Genomic DNA, 7,133 nt, shown 5'->3' with positions numbered 1-7,133 from the left:
GGACAGTTTTTTATGCTGCTGAGTTTTTTTAAGGTGGTTTCAGAGCATTGGCTTGGGGACGCTTACTGTATTTTAAGTGAATATATGCAAACGTGTCTCTTCTGGAAGGAGCCGCGTTGAGCACTTTATCATCCAGCCTGATCTCCTATCTCCTGTACAGAACTTGGATGTTATTCCAAAGGACTTATTCCCCCACCTTTCCCAGGAGAGCGGAGCCCCTAGGAAGCGCTCACCAGTCCAGCCGGGTCTTGTCTTGTTTCTGGGAGCAGAGAAGGGCCCCGTGCTCAGTGTCGTCCCTCCCTCTGGCCCGTTCTGCACCAGTGCCAGGGTAGGTGCGTGTTTTGCCCACAGGGTCCAACTTGGGAAGCCTCTTGCTTCAAACCAATATTCTGAGACATTTTGGAGCCCGGGGGAGTCATCTGATACCATTTGATGCCTACTCTGTATTTTAGGTGAAGTGTTTGTCATCTTGACTGCTGTGTTCACACCGCCTTTTGGTTTTTATACCTAACGGGTTTCTCCTGCTTCTTCAAACAGCTGAAGTGCTGAGAGCATCAGCGTCCTTGGTGATCTCCACATTGCCTGTAGTGTCCCGAGCCCTGTTAAAATGCAGTTACCGCTTCCCAGCTCTCTGACTTCCACAAAGTGACGTTTTCAGTTGTGCTTCTGCCACAGCAAACCCTCCGGTGAGAGCCGCTGCTCCGGACACAGCCGCTGGACTGAGCACCGACCGGTCTCGCTTGTCCTGCCTTCGGCTTGGCAAACAAGGTGAGCAGAAACTGGAGGCTGAGTAGGAGTGAATTTTTCCACCAGAGCTTTAAATTAGATGAATGTAGAGCAGATGAAGAACAGCGAAGCCGTGGGAGAGTAATCGTCAGCTGGAGGGGGCGGCAGCTGGTTCTGCCGGCATGGTCGCTGTGGGCTCTGCTGTCAGGTCAGTGCTTTAGGGTCCTGCTTGCCCCAGAGCAGCGTTTAGATCACTTAAAGTGCAACTTAACAGAGTTCGATGGCGAGGGTCACTCTGTTACTTGCTGCATGGGGGAAATACATCAAGCAGAATGGGGTGAGAGTTGTTTCAGAGCGATTTCTGTGGGGACAAGAGATGTGAAAGGGCAGAGCGAGGCTCTCCTGTTGAGTCTGGAGGTTCGGAAGCGACCTCTTGCTCTCTAAGCTCCTTTTCAGAGAGGAGTCTGGGTGTGGCTGGGTCCAAACTTACCCCAGACTTGGTCAATGGGTTGTGTCTAAGAGACACAGAGGGTAAGGGAAAACAGGTAAGGGGACTGTATGTATTCATGGCCCAAGGAATATATGTAGACACCTGATTCTTTATATTGCTTGGCTGGGATTTCAGAATTTCGTCATTCTGCATCTCACCCTGCTCACCTCCCCTCCAGGGGATGGTGCCAGCTTGCTTCGAAGTCTGGATCCCAGGTCTCTCGAAGCAAACTCTGGGGCATTGAAGTTCATAGGAATAAATAATTTAATGGAGTAGTACACCAGCAGGGTCGGCTCGAGCTGGTGCCTCTGCAGAAGTCCAGCCCAGCATAGAGATCCCTGGGTTTTATACCCTTACAGATCATTAACCTGCCCCTCACACCATGGTTCAGTCTGACAGCAATATTTGACTCTGGGGTCTTCTTGCTTCTTTTTGTTTCCTCTCCGTGACCTCGGGCCTTTGTTTTGTTCAGCTGCAGACATGGCTGATAGTTCACAGCCGCTTGGTGCCAGCCTTGAAAGTGATATCCTGTCCGAATGGATCCTGTTTGTTCAACAGAGTGCAAAACAGGCCTTATCGTGCAGGTGCTGTTGATGGTTTGTACCTGCTTCTTTTTCTCATTTAGATACAAGTTTGGGGAATATGAGCAGAACTTTACAACACACAGTCTAAGATGTCAGCAAATTTAGCTTAGTAAGTAATGTGAAGCAGATAGTATATTAAAAAGCACACACCTTATAATTCTAAGTGATTCGTTCTATTTGAAACACACTTAATGATCAATATAAAACGTAAGTTGGGCTCATCCAGTGATCTGTGGGTAGTAAGCGATCATGACCATATAGCCAGCTTGTCTAGCAGAGCGTGCTCACTGTAGCTCTCCCAGCCTGTCATATTTATGGAATAGTGTGGTTGGCTCGTGGTCAGATTGCCCACAGTGGGAAAGGTCTGCACGAGGCTCCTGCACCCACACCTTACGGGGATTCAGTTGTTCTGCTTCCCTGGGGGTTTCCTAAAGGAACGTTCTTGGCCCAGCTGCAGCTCAGGCCTTTCCCTCCTTTGGATCCTGGACCAAACTGGGGCTGGTTTGGCTGGGGGAGGCTGGGGGCATCTGTCTTGTGTAATCAATCAAGACTTTTTGCTCTTTTTTTGTGCTAAAGCTGTGCCCCGTTCTCTCTGCTGAACAGTGCTGCGTCGGGCTTGACTGGGCCTTTGGTGTCCTAAGGCTGGATTAGCATCTCTTCGGGCAGCCTGGGTGCTGAAACTTGTACTGCTCTGTGGCCTTAGGGAGCAATATCTCCATCTTTTGGGCATATTGTGTCTTCACAGCTGGGTCCCCAGCGCTGTTTGTCTTATCCTGGAGGTCAAGAAGAGAGCAGAAGCTTACACAGGAGCCTGGGGAAGTTGGTTGGCAAGGACAGAGGGACAGCCCTGCGGCCCAGCAGGAGTGAGCGGCAGGTTCTGCTGCCTGGGCAGCTGTGCTGTGCTTGTGAAGAACCCACCTCTGCCTGCAAGGGGCTGTCGCCACCGTGCTGTGCGCTGCTGACCCCTGTGCTATGAGGGGGCAGTTGCATATTAGTAGTTGCAGGATCCTCCCCAGACTCCTCTGGTGAGCTTATTTTACCACTGCTCCTTTGTCAGGTGTTTAGGCCTGTCCTATGCATCCTGCATACTCTGGTTTCTCTTCAGATGGTATAAATCTTTCACCTCTTACTAAAATTTCTGTGAAGAGGAACAGTCATAAGTGTCAATGAATTTTTTGAAGCTTCTTTTTTTTATTTAGGGCTATGAAGTTAGTGAAGGGTTTGGAGTGAAGCCGTGTGAGGAGCGGCTGGAGTCCCTGGGTTTGTTCAGCTGGAGCAGAGCAGACTGAGGGCAGAGCTCATGGGCTGCAGGTTCCTCAGCAGGAGCAGGAGGGGCAGGGTGAGCTCTGCTCTGTGACAGTGACAGAGCCCAGGGAACGGCAGAAGATGAGCCAGGAGGGTCAGTGGGACATGAGGAAAAGGTTCTTCACCCAGAGGTGCTGGACACTGAACAGGCTCCCAGGGAGGTGTCACGGCCCCAGCCTGACAGTGTTCAAGAAGAGACTGGACAACGTCCTCAGACACACGGGGTGACCTGTGGGGTGTCCTGTGCAGGGACAGGAGCTGGACTCCATGAGCCTTGGGGGTCCCTTCCAACTCGGGACATTCTGTGATTCTGTGATTCTACATGTGCTCTTCCTGAAGCTGCTGAACATGTTGAGGGAGTACTTGTTTTGCTTGCAGTCATTCAACCTGCTTAGCAGCTTGCCCTGCTCGTTTGTAGGACAGAAGAGATGTTTGGGCCTTGTCCTTGCACAGAGCTCACCCGAGCACAATTCCACCTGCTGCTGTTGGGTTTCGGTGGCTGCTCCAGATGTGATGTGCTGGGAGCAGCCAGGGAGTTTAGGGCAAGTGACAATAGATCTGCTGCAGGGACCTGGGGCAGAGTTGTGTAAACGATTTCCTGCGTGCAAGTGCAGGAACCAGAAATATCCGCTGTCCTGTTCTTACTGTCTTGTGCAGGTATGTTCATGTAGGAGGACCCTGCAACGTGTGGCTGAGGCTGGATCCTGTTGGTGTGCTGCTGCAGCTCTCCCAGGAGGTGAGAGCTCCTTCGTGCTTGTTTAGGAAACAAGGAGCCTTGCCCATGAAAGCCTTCATTACCGGTTACGTCACTGACTAAAGGAGTGAGCTGGGCTCGTTCATTCCTCATCTCCCCTGCGCCTCCCGGGCTGCTCCACATCCTGTCCCAGCCAGGCATCTCGTGAGGATTTGCTCATTGTCCCACATCCTTCCCTTCGTACCCTCTTCCTGCTGCTCTCTGGTCCTGTTGACATTACAATGCCCAGTTCTCTTGCTGTGCGTTTCCTTTGGAAGGAGAGAGGGAAGGGGTGTCTGAAAGTGCGTTTTCACGTGCACAGCCCAGGGCAGCAGCCTGGGGAAGAGGAACCCTGTGGTCCTTCTCAGGATGGCTGTGAATCGGCACCCTGAGCAGCTCAGGGCTGGACCTCGAAGGGCCACCGGAGTGACTCCGTGGCCACACGTTGGCTTCTCTTTGTGGCACGTGGGTGGTGGGGACCTCAGAGCAGCAATTGGAAAGCACCTGTGCGCTGGGCTCCCCCTGTGCGGGGACCCATTGGAGGCTGGGTTCTCTGCCTTCCCTGCCACCACCACCAGTTGGATCGTTTGGCCTGGAGCTGGCAACTGGTGCCCAGCGCTCTCCTTCAGCTGAGTGGGTGCAAAGCCGTCTGTCCTCTGACTTGACTTGAAAGAGGCTTGACATGAGAATGAAATAAATGAAATGAGGAATTTATGTACTGCTGCTGTGCTTAGAAGAATGATTCTGTAATGCCGCGGTCAGGAAGCTGGGACAAAAAACTCAGAGACTTGACTCTGCACTGTTCTCTCTGTGAGTTCACACGGATCTCAGCACAGTAACTCAAATTTGGACTTTTCTCATCTAGTTGTGCTTGCTGATTACGTCTGGCCAGTGAATTCTGCACCATGGAACTTCGCTATGCAGATGGCTGCCAGAAATGCCTATAGATAGATGGATGTGTTTGAACACCATGATGCTTTGTGGTAGAAGATGCGGATTTCAGTCTGACATGAAGAGGAGGGATAAAATGCAATCTGGCTCTGGGCAGCTGCTCTGCAGGAGCTGTGCTATCAGGAACAAGCAGGCGGGCTCTCTTCCATTTGTGCTTGAAGAGGAAGCAGCACGTATTGTGTGGCAAGCCCAGGCAAGGTGGTTGTGTTCGGTGAGCTCCAAGAGCATCTGTGGTGGGACACGAGAACGAAGCGTTGCCTGATGCCTGGATCCTGCCTGAGCTCGACTATCACCCAGAGACATGGACTTGGAACTGGGACTTGGTGTGTGTGTGTTCAGCCAGAAGGAATTTTCCCCTTGTCTTTTACGGTTGATTGCAGAAGGTGTGTAGACAACACTTCCAAATAATTTCCTTGCTTTCAGCTGGCAAAAACTGGCTGATGAAATTCCCGCATCCTGTGTTGGCCAATCAGTCTGTAGAGTCCCAGTTATGCACATTTATCTCTTTGCCACCCAGCAGGGACAGGACACCTCTCATCATTTGAGATGTGCGCATGGTAAAGCTCTGTCAGTGCCTTCGGCAGCCTGAGCTCTCTTGCTCCGTGAATAGAGAGAAGCGGTTTCATGGCACGTTCCAGCTGCCCTGTCTCGGATGTTGGCTACAGGGGAAGGGAACTGACTCCCTAGAAATCTCTGCCTCTCCCACCAACACTGAAGAGCCCAACCAGACCAGCTCAGCTGGGGACGTTTGCATCGATTGTGCTTTCATGTGCTGAGGTCCAGGAGAAATCCCTGGAGGGGGTGTAGGTTGTGGAGACAGCGGAAATCCCTTTACAGAATCAGCAGCAGTTGTTTTTCTGGCAGAAGACACACATTTGATGAGTTTTAAAAAGATCACACTCTTTTCAGCTCTTCAGGAAGCCAAAAGTAGGTTGATGTTACCCTTTGATGTTATCACCAAGGTGATGCTGTCACCCTGGCAAGGCAGCTCTAGAAAAAGGCCCGTCACATTATAGCCTTTGTTTTTCCCCAGACTTCCTGACATTGTGTTCAGCTGTTCACCTTATGTTTTCAGTTAATGTTTAAGCTGCTCTAACACTTATTTACATCTTTAACACTTGTATGCCGACAGCTTTATAATGATTTTGTCCCGTATCTATTATCCACAGCTGCAAACCCCGCGCCTACTTGCTGTGCTGCAGCACAGCTCTGGCAGGCAACTCACATTATTTTAATAAATGTACCTGTTCTTGCAGTTCGCACAGTCCTGGTAAGAGTTCGTTCTGACTCGAGTGATCTAAAGACGAGACAGCTAATTTAAACTAATCATCCCACTCCGTCCATGGAGAGTGATAGTCCCTTGGGGACATGACTCATCCCAGCTGACTTAGAACCTGCTGTCTGAATGTGCTGGTTCACACTTAGGCATGGCTGTCTCTCTCCCGTTGACTATAGCACAGCGATCGCTAGAGAGCAGACATTTAGCTTTTAGATGACTTATTTAGCCTGGATGAATTTAATTTACAGGGGGTTTGTAACTTGTAGATAAAAGGGCAGCTGATTAGCCCAGTAATCCAGTGGTTCTCTGGTTAGCCTCTGTGGAGTTCAGTAGCTCCGGGGTAGGTGGTGGGGAGGTCCATCCGCAGTCTGGGGACTCCTGTGTGCCTCCTGTGCACAGTTTCTCATGTACTGCCTTGTGTTCTAGGTGATGCGTTCCTAACGCAGCGTCTTGAATCACATATTAATGCCTGCCTGTATTGTTTTTCCAACAATAGCTCCATCCTGCTTTGGGGAAGCTGGAGTTAACTAATCCCAAAATACGCAGCATGTCGACAGTTTGGTCATTCACGTAGCACCAGACTCCTGAGACTGCATGTCCTTTCCTTGAAGGATTTCCAAGGAGAGGCTAAAAGACCACACAAGCTATTGCTCCTGTCACCCGTGGTATCTAACGACATGAGCTGTGCTAAGATTCCTGCTGTGCTTCGAACAACTACTGAGAGCCCATGATACCAAAAAACATGATGTTTGGGCTTCTCTGCTGAGTGCCAGTCTTTGCAGATCCCGGGCTCCCAAGAAATGCCAAGAGGAGCGTTAACTATGGTTCAGGGATGAATAAGTTTCTTGGCTGGGTCTGATTAGCCACTTGTGATATTTGTATGTCATTATAACTGACACGGAGAAGCATGTTTGATTTGGAACTAATTTCAAGCAGGAACAAGTTTCAGCATCTGCATTTCCACTGAGAGCACAATGAGGGACAGAACAGGTCGGAGCCTGCTTGGCCGAGGGTGGGGACCGCTCGGTAGGGAAGGGGAGGGCAGCAGGGATGAATCAGTTACAG

This window comes from Streptopelia decaocto (assembly GCF_964273445.1).
Source record: "Streptopelia decaocto genome assembly, chromosome: 14".
In the NCBI taxonomy this organism is placed as follows: Eukaryota; Metazoa; Chordata; class Aves; order Columbiformes; family Columbidae; genus Streptopelia; species Streptopelia decaocto.
This window is presented reverse-complemented; position numbering follows the sequence as displayed.